The 24746-nt window shown below is 53.1% G+C and overlaps 1 long non-coding RNA gene across 1 annotated transcript; it reads left to right on the forward strand.

The window, feature by feature from the left end:
- Positions 1–174: 174 nt before the first annotated feature.
- LOC118606577 lies at positions 175–24562 on the forward strand. The gene is made up of 3 exons (XR_004952535.1): positions 175–557; positions 6885–7039; positions 21771–24562. It is a non-coding gene; the product is annotated as an uncharacterized LOC118606577 (long non-coding RNA).
- The last annotated feature ends 184 nt before the right edge of the window (positions 24563–24746 follow it).

The raw sequence follows: 24746 nt of genomic DNA on the forward strand, positions 1-24746 counted from the left end.
ACAGCGAAGGGGCCTGGCTCAGCGGCCTTCAGCTGATGGCGTCCTTATGTGCCTTTGACACACGCTCGCCTTCATCCGGCAAGCCCAGTGCGCCCTGTTTGCGGGGATTTTCACTCGACACGAAAGTCGGCTTCCGCTTACGAAAACGAACCAAGCAGCCGCACTCGTGGCCTCCACCAGCATCCTCTTCCGTGGCCTCCTGTCTGACAGCTTGGAAATCCTGCTCCGTTTCCAGGCCACGGCGTGGGCGTCGCCGTGCTCGCTGCTGCCAGCCTCAACACCGGCATGGACCACCTGCGGCGCTTCGAGCCCAAACGAAGCCCCGAGGCAAATGCCTTCTCAGAAAGTGAACTGGGACCTCCGTCGTCTCTCAGATGAGACAAATCCTGACCCAGAAGAACTTTCGCCTCCTTCTGATGATGAATTTCTTCCACGTCTTCCACTTAACCTTCCTCCGGAACTTCATGCTCATCTCCTCAGAGGGCCTCATTCCCAGAGAGGTTCTCCCCTCTTCCATAAGGAGTGTCGTGTACGGGGCCGGCTTTATCTGCCTGCAGGTACGTGGTGATTCTTCCTGTATCCTCCTGGAGGGATCGAGGACGTAACTCTCACCTGGCCAAGGAAATGAAAAACCTGACCCTATCGGTAGTAAAAAAAATGACACATTTATTAAGAGACCCAAAGATTCAGAGCCCCCGACGCACAAGATTCGGCAGAAACATAGTGGGAATAAAAAATGAAGGGAAGAAAGGGAAGCGAAGCCAGAGAGGGCCGAGCAACGCGGCATTTTACACACTCGAGCTTTTGAATTTTGTTCCCCTGAGCTTTGTCATTTAAGCCTCAGCAGAGCTATGATGATAATCGGTGGCTTTCCGTGAGTGTGTCGTGTTGCCTTACCCTGGCGTCTGAGATGCCAGTGACCGCTACAGGGAGAGGAGTGACTCGAGGATCTTTGAAGCTGGGTTTCAAAACACGTGGCTCACAGGCCGGGTCCTGCCGTTCCAGAGTGTTGTTAAAATTCCACGGTCGTGACCATTATCGTAGAGGGCGTGCCCGCCTCCAAAAATGACCACGGCCTGCTGCTTCCTGCTCTGTTTGAAGAGTAGATGAGTCGAATTGCTCCCCTTAACCTAAATGTAGCTTCCGAAAATACGACAACCTGCCAGAGATATGGGTCTTTCTTATTTTCATAATTAAATCCTAAAATTCATTATGTATACTCATCAGATAAGAAGTCATTCTAGCTAGACGAGTTTTTACTGTTTACTAACTTTCGAAAATATTTAAACCATGTGAGATGGAAATGGTTCCAAAGTATTTTAAGTGTTGCCACCCTTTCTTAGGCAAAGTCTGCACGACAGAACTTGCCCTTCTGCCATCAGCCCAAGCCCCGTGTCACAGTTCGGCTTCCGGACCTGCCGTCGTAACGGTACCTCACACGTATTGGGTGTTCACCGTGCGCCGCGGACCATGCCAAGTGCGTCGCACATGTCGCGTCTTGAGGTCCTCAGACCACCCTCGGGGAAAGGCTTTTATCCTTACAGGTGGGAAAGGGAGGCTCAGGGGCATGCGTCCCCGGAGCCGAGCATGCTGGCATTGTCTCTAACACGGGCCGCGCTCACCTGGTCGATTTAGCAGAGCATGCCAGGGAGGATGTCGTTCTCGGCTTAGCAGCGCGGCCGCAGGTGTGGGGTGTGCACAGTGAGACGACGCCCCGCCCTCACCTTGGGGCACCGCGAGGTGGGGCGCCCAGCTGTTTGCACTCACGTTCACTGACCCAAACGGAAGCTGCCGACTCCCCACTCCGCCAGGTGCTGTTGGCTTCTCGGCTGTGTGTATCTTTCCACTTTTGATCACAAACTTGCCTGTGGTATCGTCTTGTCTCCAGGCAAAAAGTTTGTTAAACTCACACGTGAAATCAATTATTTTATAAAGGATGGGTAGATTTGTTGTGACAAGCTTCGTTGAGATGTAATTCACATGTCACACAATTCACCCACTGAAAGTGAACAATTCAGTGGTTTTTGGTATCTTTACCGGCACGTGCGACCACCACCACAGTCGATTTTAGAACATTTTGATCGTCTCGGAAAAAAAAAAAGTGTCCCACACCCATCAGCTGCTGCCCTGCTGTTTCCCTCTCTCCCCTCCACCAGCCCCCCACCTCCCCTCTCTACAGAATCCCCTATTCTGGACTTTCCTATCAGTGGAGTCACGTATTATGTGGCCTTTTGTGACTGGCTTCTTTCTCGTAGCATGTGTTTACTGTCCGCCCACGTGGTAGCATGGATCGGTACTTTGTTCCTTTTCACGGCCAAGTAATACTCCACGTTGTGGGTCTACCTCGCTTTGCTTATCCGTTCATGGGCTGATGAAATCTGAGATGTGTCCCTTTTGGCTGTCGGTGAGGAATGCTGCTGCGAACATTGACATCTAGGTTTGTGCATGGACATACACTTTTATTTCTTTTGGGTGTATTTCGCCTAGGAACGAAATAGCCGTGTCATGTGGTGACTCGATAGTTCACGTTTTGAGACACCGACAGACTGTTTTCTTTCCATGGCGGCAGCACCGTCGTACATTCCCGCCAGGAGGGACAAAGGTTCCAGTTCTCCAAATCTTTACCGACATTTGCTATTATCTGTCTTTTTGATTATAGCCATCCACGTGTGTCTGAAAACCCTGTCTCATTGTGGTTTGGATTTGCATTTCCCTGATGGCTAAGGATGTTGAGCATCTTGCCATGTGCTATTGGCCATCAGCATGTTCCGTCTATTCAGAAAAATGTCTCTTCAGCTCATTTGCCCAGTTTTTAAATCTTCCAGTCCGTGCACATGGAGTGTTGTCCATCTATTTAGATCTTTCAAAGTTTCTTTCAACAATGTTTGTTGAATGACGTTTTGTACATTTCAACGATGTTCTGTAATTTTCAGAGGACATGTTTTTGCTCTTCTTTTGTTAAATTTATCCTGACGTAGATAGATATAGACTTCCTTTTTCTAATTTTAGGGAAGACCTGAAGGGCTAATTTGAGTAAAGTAAATGAGCTTTGCCAAGTGCATGGACGTGGTGATCTGATCATGGAGGTCGATGCTTTTCGCTTCCTCCTAGTCGGTAGCCATGCGCTAGGCGGACCTACCCAGATGTTTGCATCCTGATGGAGCGCTGTGCTTCTGAACAAATCGTAACTTTTTAATTATAAAAGTAGTACGTTTGCTGTAACATTTCATACACTACCAAATCGCTTAAATAAAAATGACTCCTCCCTATTTATTCTCCCCATAGTTTATGTACTGGAGTTTTTAAAAGAAAACTATACATGTAATTTTTAAAATAAAATGAGATCACTCGTGGATTTTTCTGTCTCCTGCTTTTTAAACTTAGCAGGTTATGGAAATTCCCACGTTGCATGTAAATCTACTTTTTAGGAACTAGTTGTGTTGGGGGTAAATGATATCAGCGTGGCGTAACTGAACTTTACCGATGGGTCCGACGCTGTTTCCGGTCTTCTATAACATTCTCAGCTTAACAGGTTTTTGATGAGCCTCCCGTTCTGGTTTTTCACGCGTCGTTAAGTGCCTGAGGAAAACACGAGTCGAAAGGAAGGCGGTTCGGGGTTGCAGCTTTAACGAGGCGCCGTCAGCCCTCAGTGAACTGCGCGTGTTGAAGCCGTGCGGCTTGGCGCGTTGCGGCCTACGCACGCACCACGCAGCCGTCGCTGCAGTCGAGGTGGCCGGCGTTCCGGGCCCTCTGCAGAGCTGCTTTGTGCCCCTCGGTAACCCCTCCTCCAGCCCTTCCCCGCCCTCCCTCGTCCCCAGGTAACCACCTACCTGCTTTCCGTCGCTGTAGATCAGTCCGTATTTTCTGGATTTTTATAGACATGGAATCATGCCGGACGTACTCCTTTTTGGCCTGGATTCTTCAGTCATGTTATGTGGGTATCACTATTTTGTTCCTTTTTACTGCTGAATAGTGCTCTATTATAGGGATGTACCACGATTTGCTCATCTATTCGCTTTTCGACGGGCGTTTGTGTGATTTCCAGCGCGTAGCCATTGCAGAGAAAGCCGCATGAACATTCGTGTCTTGGTGTGGACGATATGCTTGCTTTTAGGCGAACACCCAGCAGCGGAATGGCTGGATAGCACGGCAGGTGCATGTTCACCTTTAAAGACATCGCCGAACGGTTTCCCCAGGTGGCGCGGCTCGCGTCCCCGCCAGTGGCGCCGAGTGTCCCGGTCGCTCCGCGTTCTCACCGGTGCCCCTAAGCAGGCTTCTTGGTCCCAGCCTTGCTGGGAGGTGTGTCGCAGCGTCTTATTGTGGTTTCGATTTGCACTTCCTTGATGATTGCTGATGATGTTCAGCACCTTTTCATCTGCCGACTTGCCATCCATATATTTTTTGGAAAATTATTTGTTCAGATCTTTTGGCTGTTTTTAAATTGAGTTGTTTGTCTTCGCATTATGGAATTGGACGAGTTTTTAATATATTTTAGATACGAGTCCTTTGTCAGATGCACGTTCAGCAAATACTTCCTCCCAGGCTGTCTGCACTAATAAATTTAAGAGGCAACCTTTTCTCTGAAGCTCCCACACTGACAGTTTTAAAAAAAATTATAAAGTGAAAATCCAGAGTTACTCTAAATTTATTTTGAATTTCTAGAGAAGGGACACTTGGATAAATGAGTGGGGTAAAAAAAACAACAGCTCGCTGGAACCTGTTGTTATTGTGATGTATTCGGCTAAGTCGCTGTAACACTTGCCTCGCTGGGACGGTCATGGCGGGCGAGGCCCACGCGTCCATTCTCTCAGGCCGCCTTCGGGGGGGCTTCTCCCCGAAGAGACGAGCACGTGACGGGAGGAAGGAGCGACCGGGTCTATTTTCTCTAATATCTGCTCCGATGGGTCTCAGAGGGGCAGAACGGAAACGGTCAGGAGTCTGCTCCCCTCTAGCTGTGTGATCCCGGGGGAGCTATTCAGCCTCTCCGTGCCTCAGTTTCCTCATCTGCAGAACGAGAATAAAAATAGTGCCCGACTAGCGGAATTATTATGAGGATTACACGAATTAGAACATACGAGGTGCTTAAGCAGTCCCTGGCACAAAGTCAACGCTCTGGAAGCGTCGGCTCTCGTTGTCAAGGCTCCGTGCAGCAGGCGCGGGCCAGCCGCGCCGTGGGCGCCCCACGCGCGCCTACGCAGGGGACGTGAGTGGAGACCCGAACCCTCGGCCAGGAGCGGGCTTTGTGGTAGTGAAAGCAAAAGCGGCCTCTCACGGCTTTTGTTAGATTAACTTTTTATGTTTTGGACGTGAGGATGACTAGCGGTTCTTGAGCACCTTGTCCGGAGCAGGTGGCAGACAGAGGCAGAGCTGGGGCGCGTTAGCTGGAGGAGGCCACTCTTCGGGGAAGTGGCCCGTCTGAACACACAGCTGGCCCCGGGACGAGGCCGGCACCCAGACCCATGCACGCCTGCCCTCGGCATCTCGCACTTTCTGCTCGGCGGCCTCGCGTCTCGTGCGATCATTTTCCTGTGTTTTGTTTATTTACATATGCGAGAGTGGGCGCAAGAAGCTTCATTTCAGTGTGTGAAGTGTGTCGTTGCACAGTGTCGAGGGTCGTTGGGGCTTGCCAGCTGTTTGTGCTAAGAAACGGCTCCGATCACAGCAGTCACGGAGTCCTTGTTTTTAGTATCCAGAACGTGAGCGCTTTCTTATTCCTTGAAAGTAGTGATATAAGCCAAAAACTCAGGGGAAAACAACCCTGTGTGTTTCTAGAAAACGTTTGTGTTCTATTTAAATCATTCAAAATTCTCTTTTTAAAATTACTTTATTATTATTTACAGCTACAGCATCTGGTCTTCCTAGGTGGTCTCCCATCCAAGTACTAACCAGGCCTGATGCTGCTTAGCTTCCAAGATCAGACATCAGGCTTGTTCAGGGTGGCATGGCCATGGACCATGGACTATGGCTCCACTGGGGTGTGAACCCAGGACCTTCTGCATGTAAAGCAGACGTGCTAACTGTACACTGTGGAATCACGTCCCAAAATTCTCTTTTAATTGTGATGTATGTACATTTGGTTAGGGAAAACTTTTCAGGGCTAAACAATTTCTTTTTAATTGAAAACAAAGTGTCTTTTGATCTCTGTTAATGTACTTAAGTATATTTAGCATAGGCTTTTCAGTCTAGAACAATGAACTTTTTCATTAGTAGCAAGAAATGAAGGAAAAATGTAAGTCTGAGCTTTCAACACGAGTCTGCTATAATTATGAAAATATGTAAGATTAGCAGGCGACAAAAGCAGAAGAAATGTACATATAATCCTAAACTATTGTTTATCTCTGGTGCTCGATTTTAGGATAAAAAATACATTTCAGATATTACAGTAGGAAGAATAGTGAAATATTTATTCGTTTGTTCAATAAATGTTTGTTTTCCCGCCCGTGTGCTAGGTGAATTCTGGGCTTTCATCCCAAATTTTGAAACCTGGATTTATTTTAGATTTGAGTTGGACCTTTCACATCACCATAAAGCACTGCTGATTGTTTATAAGTGATAGATTCTTTCACATGGTTGGTTTTAGTAAAATCTATTCACGTCAGTGTGAAAATAAAGATGAAGGAAACCATTTCCTGGTTTATTTTTAGGAAATACTAGCTGTTTCTTTGTTATTTATAGGCGATTACTGTCCTTAGTCAATGTTTATAGACATACGTGGATAATAGCGTGTCTAACCACGACGGAAAGTATTCGTCGTGTGTTCCAGCCGATGTTATAATTCAGAGGCAGCGTTATGTTTTGTGAGGACGGTGACCGGGCCGTCGGCGGGAGTGAGCACAGCCCGTGGGGTCCCATCTTGACGCGCCGGCGCCCTGTTTTCCTTGCAGTGCCTTGTCCCCTCGAGCCAAGCCTGGCTGAAGAAGTGTGGCTACTATAAAATCATCTTAATTTCTTTCTACCTGGAAGGAACGGCCTCCATCGTCATGCTGCTTTTTGGACAGCGACGCCATTACTTCTTGGCTCTTTACCTCACCGCAGTCATGTAAGTAAACGCGGTCGCCAGGCCCTGCCACGTGCCCCGCCCAGCACCGAAGCCTCTGTGTTCGGGATGAGCTTCTAGGCAGAGTTGATTGTCTGAACGTTGCCAGCGCTGAGGAGGTGTGACACACTGGACCTGGAGGTAGAGTCGAGCTCCTGTCTGACCTGCTCCGGTCTCATAGGCATTTAGGCCCTGCCCGGGGCTGTCCGCGGCCCACACTGAACTGAACTTGTTATGAGTAGGGTCTGGCTCCTTACCCCTGGGGTCCCGTCGTCTGCGACAGGTGGTCCTTAGAAGATGTGCTTTGGGTGAGTGACTTAATGAGTCCTACTCCAGGTCCCTACTGGAACAGTTTGAGGAGATTTTCATGGAGACTTATCTGCACTTAGAACAAATTAGTAGTGGAGAGTAAGTAATCCAAAGGATTGACTCTCTGTGGAGCTTCATCGGAACCCGCATAGATAACTATATTCTATAGAGGTGGTCCCGGCTATACCAAATTTAAAATGACATTTGTGTAGTAATTTTTTCGAATGAAAAATTTTTGCTCTTTTTAACTTAAACTGTCCTCCCATTTTCATCATTCTATTGTAATTAAACTATATGCCCTCTTATAGTTCTTAACTTATTCTTCATATCGAGAAAAATATCTAATGCGTTTCCCTGGCATGTTTTATTCTTGAGAATATGTTAATTATTGAAGCAGATTAAATGAGTAAGTAGTCATTTGGGACTGAAGACAAAGCATAAAAACCATTTTTTAAAATCCCAAGCAAAAGTAGTTATTTCATTTTAAAAAGGAATTATTCATTCATAGGTATGTAATATTTTGGGTGGATAGAAGTGTGTGCCTATTTATCTTTACTTTTTTACTTTATTATTTCATTTTTCCTTTTTACAAAACAAATGTTAACTTTCGTTCAATGTTTGATTTTTAACAAACTATGGACCTCCTGGTTGTAAAATGTTCACACGTGTATTTTAAAATTGTTTCCGGGGTGATCGTACAAGCTTCTTTTTGCTTGTTTGGCCTGCCACTAGCTGACATTGACGATGCGGATTTACGGAAGTTCCGTCTTCGGTAAGTCGTGCATTTATTCAAGCCCCAGCTGCAGAACTGTCACACGGAGGCAGGACCTACGTGTCCCCAGATCGCGGTTACTGCAGCCTCAAGCCGCACATCTGAGAGGCCGTCACGGAGGCCTCGGAGCCGGCGCGTAGCAGGACACCCGTGACCGTGTCCCTGCTGCCGAGAGGGCAGCGTGGCATTTCCTCCCCCTGGGTCACACGGCCAGTGCTGCGACGGGGTCCGACGCGGAAACCACGGCGACAGCTCCGCGCCGCGTTGTCACACGGGACGGCAAGGCAAAGTGCGACCGCGCGAGGGTTAAAATGAAAAACCAAAGCCCACCTTCTCCCGTTTTTTGCTTGAAAAAGTGAAAGCCGCTGAGGGGAGGTTTCGCCCTTGGGCAGGGTTGTATGTGTTTTTGATCAGCTGGAAAGTTCCCTTGACTGGCCGACGTGTTCTGACACGTACCTTTCTGGACAGATGAGAAAGGAATGCGTTGAGATGTTCGTTATTAGCTTTGTAGAAACATTTAGACTTCGTGGCCTCTCTCTCTCTCTTTTTTTTTTTTTAAGGCAACTAAAATGGAGGAAAGCTCTGCCAATCCAGCTGCTCAGTCTCCTCTTTATAAAACTCCTTTCCTGCTCCAGGGCTTTGTGGCCAAGTCACTTTTGCAGTGACGGGATAGTCAGCTCCTTCCGGGGGAGGGCCAGGCCTTCGCTTCTGTGTCCCTGGTGCCTCGGAAAGTGACCGGCTCCGACCACTTTTGAAACATGAATGGATTAGCAAGCAGTAACTCCAGGAAGCACACTGTAACTCTCAAATGATTTATGAGTGTGTCCGGACAGAAATAAATAAAAGGCCTCAAATAGCTGGGAAGGGAGGGGCACCGTTTACCAAAGGCAACGTGCGCCAGCCCTGTGCGGCCTTTGCCCGTCCGGGCCGCACGCCGGCCTTGCGTGGTAGATGGCATCGACTCAGCAGCTGTCCACTGATTGCATCCTGAGTGTCAAGCACTGTGGTTAGTGCTGGGGATATAGTGCAGCAGGTCTTGGCACAGATTCTTCGGGTCACCTGATGCTCCCTCTAAAACAGCCTGGGAACACAGGCCAGTTAGACACCAGGTAGCACAGCAGGTGAGCGGCGGGCCAGCGAGCGAAGCTCCATCTGCATCTGCAGCCACGACCCGGGGCCAGCATCGCCGCCTCAGCTCCGCCTCAGATCCTCAGGCGTCAGATTCTCATAGGAGCCCCGGGCCCTGGTGCCACAGAGGTTGGGGACCGCTGCCCTAAAACATCGTCTTATGCACCCGATGTGCCGTATGCTTCTCCTGAGGACACTTGTGTTTTTCTGCTCCCGTGACTTGTATTCTCACAAGTCAGCACTTTTTGTTTCAAATCTGCTCCTGTCAGGTGCACTTCTTATTATAATTTCGACATTTACTTGCACGTATATTTTATAAACTTAGGAGATACCAGTGTGAAAAGGAAGTTATATACGAAAACTAAGCTGACTGCTTTAGAAAGAATAATTATAACAAGAATTACTGTCAAATCTGATGTGATGAGAACTGTCAATGTTTTGGGGGAAAGTCACAAAAATCTGAAGGTTTTCTGTGCTCAGTCTGCCTTGCCAGCAACGTCAGGTTTTCTCTCTGCGACTGATAGTGGCATTCGCAGATCATGTCACACGAACACCGTACGCGCGAGAAGGCGGCACACGCCAAGGAAAACCCAAAGGCGAGCCTGGCGAGTGCGTGCCGTGCGCCGAGACGGCGAGGGTCGCGTCTCTTCCTCCGAAGACGGCGGCTCTGCTTTGGCCGGCTGCCGTCCGGTCCCGTCGGGCTAGAACCGAGTGCAGTGAGGAGGGGCCGGCGTGGGCCTCGCCGTGCGGCCCCGCAGTCCGGTGGGGGATGGGAAGCAGCAACAGGGCCGGGTCATCACAGTCACAGCTGTCGCCGTGCCGAGGGGCTGACGTGCTCGAGGTGGCGGGGCTGGGCCTGGAACTCACGCTCTTACCCCGTCCCAGCCTCCGCCCCATCGCGGATCTCATCTTTCCTTCCTCCTGTTTCTTCTCCTTTCTCCTCCCGTTTCTTCTCTTTCTCCCCCTTAGTCACAAGGTTTCCATCATTGGTTGAAATATAAGAAGATTCTAGGTTACTCAGTCAATGGTCTTGATTTATTTTATATGATATAACTTCATCATCATAATCAAAAAAACTGAATAAAGAAACACCCCGACATGGCAGAGTTCTTACCAGGAGCACAGTAACGAGGTGCTTCATGAAATTGGGCAGAAAGACGCCGGCATGGGTCCCGGCTGCACTCCTGACTAGCTACATGACGGGGGACAACGTCGTCTGTTTCCTCGTCTTTAAAAGGCGTGACATCTTCCTCGTGGCTTATGTGGGGCTTGAATACGAAACCGTCCACACAGCACGCTGAGCGCAGGCCTAATTCAGTGACCGTCGCGAGACTGGCTGTGTCTCGTGCTCGACTCTCAGTTTCCTCATCTGAAGAGTTAGGCCCCTCCGGCCCTATAACCCCTTATGGCTGGGGGTTCGTAATCTGTAACTAATGGGTTAAGTTCTTGGCTCTTTACCCTACTGTTTCCGTTATCATCCTATTAGGCTCAGAGAGGGTTTAATAGATAAGAAAGTCCTTGATACACGTACACACACGCGTCCACGTGCCTGTCATTTCTGTGTGGTGTAGGCCCATGCTGGCTTTTCTGTTCCAGCTCACCCCTTTCCTCGGGGGTCTTCGGCACCAATGCTTTGTTTACCAAACCTGCGCAGTCTTTAGCTCCCATAGTGATGCTCTTCGGGCTAAAGCAGTGTGGATATGGAGACCCGAACAAAACGTAGAGTATGAAGCGAAACGAGCCTTCGAAATAACGTGAAAGAAAGAGGAACGCAAACTCAGCCCTTTTCAACGACTACTAGGCAATTGTCGTAGACTTTGGATATTATCAGTCAATAACTCAGAGCTTGCGTGAGCTATAATCAAAAGTGCTCACGTCCAGAGGACTTTAGTAAGAGTACCGTTAAGGGTGTTCTCGAAATCGCATACGCCGCATTTAGGTGTCTGTATAACTACACTCAGATACGTGGCGATTGCTTTATCTAAGTCGTTTGTTCACTTATCTTATTTCACAACTGTTTCTGAGGGTGCCGGGGGTACAAGGTGAAGAAGGAGCCCCAAACCCTGTGGTCAGGGCCCCCAGAAGCAGGACGGGGCACTGTGGGGGTCAGGCGCGAGGTCCGACCTCGGTCTGTGCAGGGCCACGGAGCATGTCACGTGGGTTTTTGAGCTGAATTTTGGAAGCTGAGTTGGGTCCCACACCGAACACAGAGGAATGTCGTTCCAGGCAGAGAAGACATCACGGCCGGTGTCTGGAAGCACGAGAGAACCCTGTGAGCTGTTCGTTTACTCACTGGACAGCTGTTACGATGGCTTGCCACATCCCAGGCTCCGTGACAGGACAGCCAGCAACAGAAACCCCTGCGCCCACAGGGCTCGTGTTCCTGTGGGAGGTAGACAAGACAGCAAATGCGTAAGGCACAGAGTGCGTTAGATGGGGATGAGTTCTCGGGCGGAAAGACGAGAGAATAGGAAGGATTGGGGAAGCGCGGATTTTTTGTTTCTTTTGTTTTCCTGGAAGTGTGTTTTAAAGTAGTGATGGCGGAGGCCTTGCCACGAAGTAGACGCCACGGAGGTTAAGGAGCGGGAGCCGGCAGGACTTGGCGACGCGGGCGGCGGGGGTGGCGGCAGCGGCCGGCCTCGGGTCACCGCGCGTGTGCTGGGCGCAGAGCTGGGCGCGCGAGGGCGGTGGGCGCAGCCTGCCCCACACGGGCCCCTCCGCGGGGTGGTGGGGGCTCCCCACCATCAGTTACACGCACGACCCACCGCACCCCACACCGGCCGACGCTCGGGCTCCAGGCCGCGTGAAACGCCCCCAGCCCAGTGGTGGAAGCAAAGTGCGGGGGCCGTGGCCGGGGAGGAGGAGCAGCCTGGGGTTGGGGGGGATGTGGGGGACGGTACTCTCCGCTCCCCGAGGTGCCAGGGCAGGGGTGCGCCCCACGCGTGCCCGGGAAGGAGCGGTCTCACCGTGCCCCTTGCTAGAACAAGTCCTGATGCCTGGGCACCCCGCGGCGCCCGCACGTCGGAGCAGCCCGCGTGGGCACCCAGGGGTCTGCGTCCTTGGAGGCCGAGGCCCTAGCGCGGATCCTCGCTGACGCGGGCAGGTGCGTCCACAGCCAGACGCCTGGCAAGTCGCCAGCCGCATGATGCCGGAGGCGTTTTTGCAGGTATGGACCTAATGGGGCGCTCGGGTGCCGCTTCTCGTTGACAACTTCCTGTTGGGCGTCTGGCGGCCCCGCGGGGCCAACACGAATCCTGAGTGTCCAACCGAGGTCCGAAGGCCCCAGACATGCACCTGGGTGTGGCTGGGCGGCCAGGCTGCCTCGGAGGTCGCCGCTGTGACAACTTCAGCACCCGTGTGTCTTTGAAACAGATTTCGCACTTGCAAGCGAGTTTCCGAGTTTTCGTAGCCGATTCCCGCGCGAGCCTGCGCGGGTCAGGGGTGTCGCTCCCCCCGCCCCTCCGGGAAGCTGCGCTGGGTTCCTCGGTGCGGGTGGAGAAAGGGGGGCGCGATTTACGAGGCTCCGTTCCTTTCGCCCCGCGAGTGTAGGGTTTGCGTTTGTTGCTAACGGATGTTCACCCCTGGGGCGCTCGGCCGAGAAGACCAATGTGTGATCGCTGCTGATTCGGGCGATGAGGTTCCTCGCGCGGCCTTGCTGGAAACCCGCGATCGTGACTGTTTGGTAATGGGAGCGCCTGCTTACGAAGCTCACAGCGAAGCCCGCGCTCTCCACACACAGGACAGTGACGTCGGAACCCCAGTGTGCCGGAGGAGGGGCCACCCACCCTGTCTGGACCCTGAGCGTGCGCTCCTCTGTGAGCTCGCATTTGGGGAGAGTGACGGGGCGTGAGCGCTCTGCGGCGTGCGCGGTGCGGGACCCACAGCCCTGAGATGGGCCGGGATGCTCTCCTGGCCTTGGGGGCGCATGGCGGTGGCCGAGGTGGGCGGAAGGCCCCCCGTGCCACGGGCCGAGCCCCAGGGGAGGTGCGTGCTGAGCAGGAGGACCGTGGCTCGTCCCGCGGCTGCTGGCTGCCTGTCGGGGATGCGGGGCGCTGCTCCGACTCTGCCCCGTGGCCCCGCCTCACAGCCCTGGCCGAGCCCCTGCCCCCCCGACAGGAGGTTCTGGAGTAAAGGGCACCTTCCCCGGCGCTCAGTTTATTTATTGAATCGCAGCGTCATCTGTGGACACTCCACAGGAAACCTAAATGAAATCCACGGCTGAAAAACAGTCTTCTACGATCGATGTGCTACGTGCCGCATAGACAAGTGTGTTTTTCGAATGTATGTCGGCGCTTTGCCCTCGGTCCTTTGTCCAAAAGCCTCACGTTCCATGCTTCTAAATTGTATTTGCAACTGAAGTTTAGGAAGTCACTTTTCTCTTAATGACGTGGTCCAGCAAAGAAGCAGATCAAAGTGACTTTGTCTTTTAAGTAATAAAAATACTCTTGGTGTTTAGTTATATGTAGTCGGTCGTTGAAGTCAGTTTTAAAACTGTTTGGAAAACATGCTTTCCATAGAGATTTACTCTCTCGGCAGCCCGGAACGTCTCGAGTGGGCCTCGGTCCTGCTTGTTCAGTGACCTCTGTCTCACGTCGGGACAAAATCCGTGGTTTTATGGAGTGTTCTCCAGACTCCGTTACCGAGGCTAGAAATGAGGTAGGCTGAGGCATTCGACTGGGTAGGGGCGGGTTCGTTCTCTCAGACTCTCCTCTGCGTTCTAGAGAGCAGGAGGGAGCCAGACTCAGCTGGAGTCGGACGTGGCCGAGCCTGAGTGCGACAGGGCGCGCGGTAGGAGGAGGGCGGCTTATCGCCGCGCCCGCAAGCGGTTCAGCGGGTATGAGCGGGGGCCAGACGGCGAGGGAAGGGCGCCGGACTGTGCTGGCCTGCGCGCAGATGTCTTTTCTTTTTGAAAGTAGAGCGTTGTGAGAAAATGGGGTGCAAATTTTTTCCATAAGTGGAGGTGCAATTACTATAAGATAAAATTAAACATGTTTGTCTGCCTCCGCTAGACCATAAGGATATTGTTGATTTAATTAGTCTATATTGCGAGCATCTAAAACAGTAAATCTTTATTGAGTGAACAAATTATGAGCAGGGCTTAGGAGTTATGTTTCTACGAGAGATTCATTCAGAAACTGCTGTTAGGGCTGGATCGACCCGCCCAGCTGCCGACAGAGTCACCCCCATCCCAGCAGGGCGACTGTGGTGTGAGTCAGGTGAAGAAAGTCCGGGAGTCCAGGGCTCCTCCCCAGATTAGAGCAACATCTTGGGAGATAGAGGAAACCTTGAGAAAGGAGCGGAAAGACCGGGAACATTTTTGAAAAGCACTGAGTGATTCAAGAAGGAAGGCGACCTTTGCTTTGGGGAGTATAAAGCCATTGAAATGTTGCACTTTCGGTGACGACAGCATAAGCCTGACGTGGCGGGTCCGGACCTCACGTTGGCAGTCCTCAGGTTGCCTTATCATTCAGCCCCCCGTCCCCGGCCTTCCCTTGACCTTCGGGCCACCTGAGGCGTTCTCCGTGGTGCTGTGGGTGTGCTCACACGAAGCTCGGCCACTGCAGGTGTCACAGCTGTGCCCCAGGCCCCCTCTCTCCACGGGGTAAAGGGAGAAAGGCCGTTCTGTGCCAGAGAGAGCCGCCGGCAGCCGGAACCCCGTTTCTTGGTATAACCGAAGGATGCCACAGGATGTGGGCTTCTGCTGCTCATCGGACGCTCGGATCGGAAGCACAGAGGTGCCTCGGCCAGGCAGGAACCTGTCTTGCCACAAGCGCCGGGCTTCTGAGCACACGTTGCAGCAAGCCCGTGACTGTCCGCTCACGGCTTGGCTCCTGGCTGTGGCCCGCGTCAAAGGTCTTCACGAGACACCTCGCTTTCTCCTCGGTGTTTGCGAAGCGTGTGATCCAGGCTGCCGCGGAGCGGGACTCGGGTTTCCGTTGCTGCCGTGGCTCCCTGCGCCCACGGCCAGTCCCGTTCTCCCACCTGGCCTGTCTCGTGGTCCCCGTCAGAGGACGAGGGTGGCGTCGAGCTGGGGTGCCCCCCCCCCGCAGCATCGTGTTCACGTGCAGGCGTGGCCTTGTCTTCTCAGTCTCGAAGTCTGTGCTCAGCTGTTCGGAAGCTCCGCGTCCTCGTTGGTCGCAGGGCGATCAGACATCGCCGACTCCTTCCCCCGCAGTGGTCGGAGGCAGCCCGTTTGTGGTTATTGGGCATAAGCACCCCTGGGAAGGGCGTGTCATTCAGACCACGTTGGCTGCAAGGGGCAGGAAGCCAGTGCCTGCGAGCGCAGCCGAAAGGGACATTCGCGCTCAGGACAGGGGAGGCCAGGCCCGGATGACGTCAGGAACCGCCGCCTCGGTCTCTGACTGTCCTGCACTGGGCGCAAGCTTTCGCCCCATGGCAGCGACAGAACTCCAGGTCGTCCCAGGTCTCAGAGGAAACGTGCGTTTGTCCGAGAGGCACGCAGAAGTCCCCAGGCGGCCCCCAAAGTCACTGCGAGCCCTGGGCCCAGCCCCGAGGCCCTGCCCGCGGCCCGAGGCCGGAGCACCCTGACCAGGTCTGCGGGTGCACCCGACCCCGTGAGTCGCCAGGCTCGCCGTGGAAGAGGGGAGAGGACTTTCTCAGAGGAAGGCCGGCTGGGAAGACGAGACGCCAGGAGGAGCCCCTGAAAAGAGGTTTTCTGCGGGTGGCTCGGGCGGAGTAGCACTGTAACCGTACCCCGGTACCCCGACAGCACGTGGGGGCCTCTGCCACTTCGAGAGGCTGCAGTCAGTGCACGTTGGCTGGTCCAGCCCGTGACGACCCAAGACCCTGGGGTTGTCTCGGAGCCCAGAATATAGTGGCAGGAAAAGAGGTCACGGCCAGTCACTTGAGACCAGAAGACCCAATGCGAAGGGGGCCCATGCGGGGCAGCTCCTGGGGGTGCTGCCCCGGCCTGACCCGCACAAGCGCTCGCTTTCGGGGGAGCAGGGGTGGCCGCAGGTTCGCAGAGACTCGAGCGCAGGCTCGTGGTGGACACCCGCTCGCCCTTCAGAACTCAGCTCACACATCAGCCCTGGGGCAGGCCCCCCGGGTCTCCCCCTCCGCCATCCCCGCTGTCACGGCCACCCTACGGCACCCGGAGTAAATCGGTCTCGTTTCTGACCCTCGGTGGAGGTCTGGCTCCCGCAGTAGGAGGCGAGCTCCGTGAGAGGGGACCCCGGCAGGTCTGCCCACGCCGGAGGCCCCGGGACCTCGCCCGGTGCCCGGCACACTGGCCGGCACACAGGGCCGTCTTTGGCAGGTGGATGCGTGATGCGCGGGTTCAGGTCGCGGCAGCTGGTTTTAGCGCGAGAATGTGACACACTCTGTCCCCTCCTCGCAGCCTGGAGTTCGAGCTGTGCACTCATCTCCTCGCTCGGCCGGACGAATGAGGCGTTACTTCAGAGGGCCCGGGTAACCCAGAAGGAGCCACAGGCCGGACGGTCGGCCCCTAGATGACCGGGAGCCCCCTTTTACTGTTTATGATTCAAATAATAATAAAAAGATCCACCTGGAGTATAACCGACAACCCAGGACTCTGGGCTGCCCGGAAGTCCTGGGCAGAAAAGCAGGACGCGCTGCTTGCGAATGTCATTAGCAGCTCTGGCTCCCCCCGGTTTGTTTGGAGCCCGTTTCAAAGTCCGTGAGAACGTGGGTGGACGAGCCTGCACCCCGTGCCCGTCCTTTGTCCCCCGCAGGCTCCCTCACCGTGGCCGTAGCTGCTGTCACCAGGCACTGTGACCGTGAGGTTACTCTGGTCTGAGCAGCGGGAAGGTAGGGATTACTTGAAAGAATCAAAATTACTTGATAAAATTTCTGCCACCTTTTGAACGGGTCCCACAGACAGCAAGCCCTTTCTGAAACCTTTTGCTGTATGGAGTCGAGTTAACACGAAAAGGAGCCACTGCAGAAACTAACCACGTCGTAACCCTTTTCCCCGCCGGGGCGGCCGTCGCCCCCCGCGATGCCATGTTCAGCGCGATTTGCCTGGTCCCGCTGGGGGTCGCGGTCATTCAGATTCTGGCTTGGAGCCCGTTCTCCATCAGGAGCAAGACAGACCACACGGGGGGCCCTTGAGGCCCGGGCCAGCCCGTCATGGGGGTCACGCAGAACTCCAGCTGTGCGCCCCCGTGGCGTTCACGTTACGCCCGGAGGCGGAACTGCGCTCTGCGACCCCGATGTGGACGCGCGTCGCCTGCGGCACCGTGAGGTGCAGCAGACAGCGCGGACGGAAGGCGGGCGTGGGTCACGGCAAGACGGAGCACTCGGGAGGTGACGTTTCACATCACCACTTTTGTTTCACTTTTGTTTTTATATAATTTATCAAACTGTAAACTGGTATTAAATTTGAATAATGGTTCTGTTTAAAAGCCAGCATGAGAAATTCTTGAGAAGTTTGTGTGCCCTCCCCACACCAGCACACCGCAGGTGGCCGTCGCGAAGCGCTCACGGGGCCGCCAGGCTTGGTACCAAGAGCAAGGGCGATGGCCAGCGGAGGCCGGGTTCTGCTCCGGGCGCCCTGAGCCACCAGGGTGCTGCGCGCCGGGCGCAGACGGGTGTGCCTCCCGCACCTGTCTTCCTTTTGCTCTTCCTGGAATCAGCGGCTTTCTTCTCTTGGGCCCTGGAGACAGGGGAGCTGGGGCGGGCCAGTGACTGCTTCGGCTTTCCGGGGAGTCCGCCAGCCACGGACCCGCGCTTGACCCGGGGAGGGGAGCGGAGCCCGTGAAGACGTCTGGACTTGTGCAAACACGAATGTGCAGAGGGTCAGTGAACCGGAAGGCAAAGATGCATAAGAGGGAGACCGCATAATGCCAGGTGCATCAGTTTACCAGCAAGGTATCACAGCCCCAGATGTGCGTGCACCCCGTGAGGACGGGGCACGAGGCAGAAGCCAGCCTCCCGGGCGGAGACTGCACCTCTCAGCGGCGCCAGGACAGGTCGTCAGAAGCCAGCGAGGATGGAGAAGCGAACGCCACGATCAGGAGACTCGATTGGCCGACACCCGTGGACCATCGTCTCAACAGCAGCAGAATATGCGTTCTTTTCAGACGTGCATCGGGACATTGACCAAGATGACCACCTTCTGGGCTATAAAACAGGCAGCGCAGGTGACAGTCTAGAAATCACGTAAAGCGTGTCTTCTGTCCACAGTGGTGTGAACTGAGAAACCGACAGCAAACATACCTGGGGAGTCCCCCAATATCTCAAGGCTAAAAACACACTTTCCAATAACTCATTGTAAACTGGTACAGCCACTATCGGAAAAGGTGTGGAGATGCTTCAAAAAAACCTTAATTATTATATGACTCCGGAATTTTCCTTCTGGGAATCTACCTGAAGGAAACGAAAGCACCGTCTTGAAGAGCCGTCTGCACTGCCACGTTCACTGCGGCACTTTTCACAACATCCAAGACACGGAAACAGCCTGGGTGTCCGCAGAGGGATGAACGGAGACAAAGATGCATCATACGCACAATGGAGTATTACTCAGTCGTTAAAAAGCAAGTCCTGTCATTTGCAACAATGTGGATGGAACTTGAGGGCATTATGCTAAGTGAGAAGCCAGACAGAAAAAGAAAAATATATAATTTCACTTATACATGGATCTAACAAAACAAAACAAAAACCAAACTCACAGAAAAGGAGATCAGGGTGTGGTTACCAGAGGCACGGGGTGTGGCGTGGGGGGGGGGTGTCGCGGGATCCAGGTGGTGAGAAGGTGCGGACTCCCGTGCTAAGTAGCTATGGGGCATCATGTACGACATGTAAACGCCGCTGTGTGGCATATTTGAAGGTTCTTAGGCAAGTACTTCTTACGAGTTCTCATCACAAGAAAAAAAACATTAAACGAGTTTTTAGTATCTATACGAGATGATGTAGGTTAGCTAAACTTCTTGCGGCCGTGTCGAAAACTCCGCGTTTACACAAAGATTCTGCGTCAGCACACCTGGGCTGGGTCAGGAGGCCGCTCGGACCAGCAGCACCGGGGACTCTGAGGCCATGACCCGAGGACAGCTAACGAGCACTAGGTGGCGGCAGAGCTTCGCGGCCCGTGACATCGGCCCCAGCTCATTTGCTGTGAGATGGGTGCTTTCTGTGCCTTGGATTCTGCTGAAGAAAAGAAAAGAAAGAAAAGAAAAGAAAAGAAAAGAAAAGAAAAGAAAAGAAAAGAAAAGAAAAGAAAAGAAAAGAGAAAAAAGAAAAAAGAAAAAAAGCGATAATAATGGCATCGCCCTCGTGAGGTTTGATTTGAGAAGGCGACCCACAGGAGACATTAGCAGGCTGTCTGGAACCCCTAAGGCGCTGCCACTGTGGGGGGCGCATGTGCGGTCCCCTTGCGGTGCTGTTGGAGGGGGCGCCTTTTCATGAAGAGGGAGGCGTGGCCGGCCCAGGTCTAGGATTTCATGGGGCAGAAATGTCTGTTTTCATTTCTGAGCCCTTTTCCTCCCAGCCTCACCCCGAAACAGCAGGTAACGGGGAGGACGACGAATAAGGGGGAGCAAGCAACGCGGGAATTTGGTGACAATTTGTCAGGCACCCGACCCTCACAACAAAAGATGTCCCCACACACACACTTCTGTCACAGGTGCGTGCCATTTCATTTGTCGTGAATTATTTCCTGTTTTATGGCATGCTACGGAACGCTGCACCTGTGAGATTTGTTTTTAAAGAGCAGGACAACGCAGAAAAATGAGACCACTTCTCCTGTGAGCCATGTAGGTGCAGGTATGTTTTTATTCATATTTGGGGGGAAACCCACAGAATTCACAATTCGAGGAAGTAGGCAGGCGGAGGAGCAGCTGCTGCAGCTGGAAGGGGCTGTGCGGGTTTCTGACCCAGGTCCATTGCCATCTTTACAAGCAAAATATAGCTGAGGTTCTGTGATTTTCCGAGGCGACGTGGGAACTATCAGGGATACAACTAGAGTTTGGGTTTTGAGGTTTCGCTGCATCAGGAATGGAATTCACTCTCCCAGGCATAGTCGCATTGCAGTGCAAAAAATATCCCCAAACCCACCTGCTAGTCTTTACGTGAGGACCCGACCTGTCGGGGAGACACTCGTGTTCCCCCATCGGCACAGTCCCACGCTGTGGAAGGGACGTGGTGAGCACGGCACGAGGGGCATGGCAGCTTTGGGTGACGCCCACGGATGGTGTCACGGAGCCCCCATCCTCGTCCACAGAGAGACTCCTGCCGCACGGAGCGAACCGGGCTGGGGCGCGGCCTCTGGGCTGGCGCTGGACCAGCTCAGCTCAGCCTGCCTTCCAGCCCCTGAGTTCGGGGCTGACCCCGCCCGCCCGCCTCCCCCCAGTGAGCTGTTACCCCTGTCAACACTGTTGCCATCCTCCGTCCATGTGCGGTCAAGTCTCTAGGCTTGGGGACTTGCCTTTGCTAAAGGTGACTACGCATCTCCTTTCCCTAACCCATTATGTGTGTGCTTTTAAAACGTGTGATTCTCAGACAGTGGTTTTATTTCCCTATGTTCAGACTTTTTTTTTTTTTATGGCAATCTTGTAATCGACGCCATGTACCACCTACCACGTCAAAAAGACCTGACTTAAAATTTTTTTTTGAAACATCCTTAAACAGATATGATACTCGTGTCCAAATGGATTATGTTCTAAATAGGACGAAAGAGCTAACGAGTATCAGCTGTCCTCTAATGTGTGTACTGCTGTTTTTGATACAATAACGCAGAAATTCTAGTCTGTAAATCAGTCAGGGGGTTGGAGGGTCTGACAACAAACCCCCTGTGCTGCGAAGCCCTACGGGGCAACTCAGGGCTGTTTTTTCCTGAGGACTGAACCTGTCGAATAATCATGATGATTGTAGATGTGATTACAGTGATCAGGAAACGTGTCTCCTTACGAGAGTGAAAACCGAAGGCGATTTGTTTAAAACTGTACGATGTCTGTTTGAAAAGCAGCAAATTTGGCTCCGGTGTCATCTATAGTTGGGGTTATGAGTGGACTTGTCTTGGAGGGAGAATGGCCTGTTGTATGTTCACAAGAACCAAATCACACTAGCATGACGTTCATGAGCAGAACCACGCCCCACCCCTACCTGCTGGCCAACACAGTGCCCGCCCGCCGCATCTCTAACTTTCCTTCCAAAGACGTGAGCACGGGGAGCTAACGTGCTTCAAAGCGACGTCTCTACTGTGGGAGAACTTCATGGCTGTGCTCAGTACGGGCCTCGTCCCTTTGGGACAAAGGATGCTTGGTACGGGGAAGCTATGACCGGGGGCCAGCGACGGCGGGGGTCTCCCGGTGCTGAGGTCGCGGGTCGCAGCCACAGGCCTTTCCTCCGGATCGAGCGGTTTGTGCGCACAGCAAGTCCAGGGAGGACCCCGCGCTCCGCTGCACGACACACTCTCGTGAGTCGCAGCCGGCTGTTCAAAAATCAATCACAGTTTTCACCTGGGCGGGGCGATCGTGCTGCCTGATTTTCAGGTTGGTCAGTTGCTCAAATGTCCGCTTTCTTAAGCGTGTCCTTCCTCATTCTCAGACCAGTTCGTGGTTGTGCAAAAATGAAACAGTGGTTTCCCGTGCCAGCAGGGGCGTGCTTCCGTGGCCTGCCGCATAGACCCTTCAGGCTCACTCGCGTTTATGCACTGACGTACATCTCTCGTCTACTATAACGTATGTATATTTTTAAGTTTTAAAACTTCACTCATTGCACCGTGCAATTTTTTTTTGGGGGGGGGGGGTATTTCATCGAAACCACAACTTTGACTGTTTTATAAGTCACGAAAGAAGCAAGCTTTATAGTTCCAGGACAAGTATACGAAAATGCGGTGGCATGATTTTCGTGATTATAGTTGGGTGGGGACGGAGCAGCCACCCATCCACGCAAACAAACCCACGTCCACGCGGCAGACAGCAAGTAAGGGGCCAAGGATATTTTGGGATGTTTGGAAAATATATTTAAGATGAAAGACAATCTTTGAACCTTTGGAAATGGCCCCGGAAAGCTAACGAAAACAACCGCCTCTTTCCTCACTAAAGCCCTGACTCGGACCGGCTACCAGAAGGACCTTGCTAAGCTGAGAAAGATGTTAAAACCCCACGTGTCCCTTTAAGTGGCTACACTGTAGTGTGTGCAAACGTCCTTGAAGGGTCCTAGATCCTAAGCACTCAGGCGGCTGGTTGTAGAGGGAAGAGACGGAGGCACACACGGGGGGTTAACCAAAGTCACGAATCCCCCCGAGACACTGCGCAGGATGCTCATCTGCCGCCAGCAGTATTTACGAGCCATCGGGTTCCGTCTTAATACCGCGAAGAAACCGATTTGTTTGCTGGGGCCGGGGAGATAGTTGCCGGTGAGGCTGCAGGGCCTTCCTGGGTGACAGTTGTCCCATGCGAGAGGGACTTTAGCGTGATGGCCACTCAGCTCGGGGGCGACTTACGCGGCCTGCCCACAGGGAACACGCGTCCTGGACCCTCGTGTCCCGCAGTGACAGCCACGGCAGCTGTTTGAAAGCTGGAGCTTGGGCAACCCGGAACCAGCTCAGCAAGGAGGTGTCAACATGAGGGCCGCAAAGCCACACTTCCTCGGGGCAGCTCCCCACCTCCCGCCCCCCAGTTAAGTCGGGCTTCTCTGCTCTAAGTTCTCCCAACTACACACAATTCCTTCTAGCATTCAGCACTTGGGAACTGCACATTCGTTTCGTGACGGCTCGGCCGGGTCTGCCTCCCGACTGGACGGCGGCCTGAGGGGACACCTTCTGTTTGTTGCGCGTCCCATCCCGCTTAGTCCAGCGGCTGGCGTTTTGCATGTATGTGAGAAAGTGGTGTTCCTTTGTCCTTCTGACGCTATTCCTGACACGAACTGCGACAAGTATGAGACTGGCATCCCTGGGAGGGAGACCGCGGGGCTCAGAAGCTTCCACGCAGGTGAAATCCGTGGCCGGCACAGGCGCATGTGTCCATTGGGGTCAGGGCGCGGCTCTCCTACCCGGAAGCCGGGCGGGCCTGACAGGCAGGCGGCTGGGGCCTGCTGCCCGGCCTTGCGATTTTAAGTTCGAACGTTTCCTAGTGTTGTGCGCTGGTTCCTTGCCCCGACGCCCACTCTCTCTCCCTCCGCGGGAGCTGTCGGGAGGGGGTCTGGGAGCAGACGTCGGAGGAGGTGACATCCTCGGGCCGTAAGGGAACGTCCCGTGGAAGAGCAGCTTTGCAGACAGCACGGTCACATCGCCCGAGCTTCCCCATCGCGATAACTTGGCTGGTGTTTGTACACTCGGCGAAGCTTCCGGATCACCTGAGGCCCACGGTGTGCAGCAGGCAGCTCGGCGTCGTGGCCAAGGAAAGGGAGGCTCAGAAGATGGTGCTTTACCCGAGCTGCCGTGGAAATGAGCAGATCGGCGCCTCGAGGAGAGCCTGCTGTGTGGAGACGCTGCACCGAGCCCTCTCTGTTTAGAACATGTAATTTAATCCTCACCGCATCCCACGAGATAGGTGAACATTAGCATCATTCCCGGTTTACCAATGAGGAGACTGAGCCCTGGAGGTCGAGTTTGCCACGAGTCGCATGAGCAGGAAGCGCAGAGCCAGGCAGAGGACGCAGGACCCACTGCGCTCGTGGGTGCCACTGCCCCGTCTCCTGTCCAGTACGCTGTCGCTACTGCCCGCCCTCAGCTCCTCGACTGGTATGGCTACTTCATTTTCCCAAATTTTAAAACCCGTTCGCAGGTTCACCTTAGCTTAGGACGTAACAGTCAGGGACCGTAGTGATGTCATCGCATGCCACTGAAGTTACGTCAAGTAAGTCCAGATAAAATCTTCTGCACTTACTAATGTAAACAAACTGTTGAACGCATTTATAATTTTATAGTGGTGGCCGTCGCTGACGGACCATAGGGCACATTTATTGACTATATTGAGGAAAACTTGTACCTTTCTCTCACACTCTGTACAACACGTTAAGAAGCATAAAATAAGTACGTGAAAATGTGATTATGTGAGTTCTTTTTAGACCGTCATCTCTTCAGGGAGGTAACAGTGAGCAACGGTGCCTGGCACATTTTTTTCGCCCTCTACGGATCCAAGTATCTTGCCTGATGGGTTCTCTCTACACCATACTTTGTAATTAAAAAGAAAACACAGAAATGCTGTCATTGGTAGTTGATAAGAACAATTACACAAAAAGTGCCTTTGCCTAGAATTCTAGATAGGAAGGTGTGATCCCGTCAAGATTTCAGGCTTGTGCACAGCGCAGTGAACAGAGCTCAGGGCAGAGGTGTCATTTATATATCTTCTGAATATCACTAGCTGCATTTCAAAGCCACACGAGAAAGGATATTGGCTCATATTTGTGTGTGGGGGGGGAGGGAGGGGGGAGGGAGAGGGAGAGATCTGAGCCTCTTCCCCTCTCTGTGATGGATAATTGAGGTTTCAATGTACAATAGTGACATTCTAGCAGATGAAGGAAGGGGCAGTCCCGGAGGGCAATCTGAACTTCTGCTTAGTGTATTTACGCTTGCTG

Source organism: Rousettus aegyptiacus, unplaced genomic scaffold, assembly GCF_014176215.1.
Source record: "Rousettus aegyptiacus isolate mRouAeg1 unplaced genomic scaffold, mRouAeg1.p scaffold_m13_p_8, whole genome shotgun sequence".
In the NCBI taxonomy this organism is placed as follows: Eukaryota; Metazoa; Chordata; class Mammalia; order Chiroptera; family Pteropodidae; genus Rousettus; species Rousettus aegyptiacus.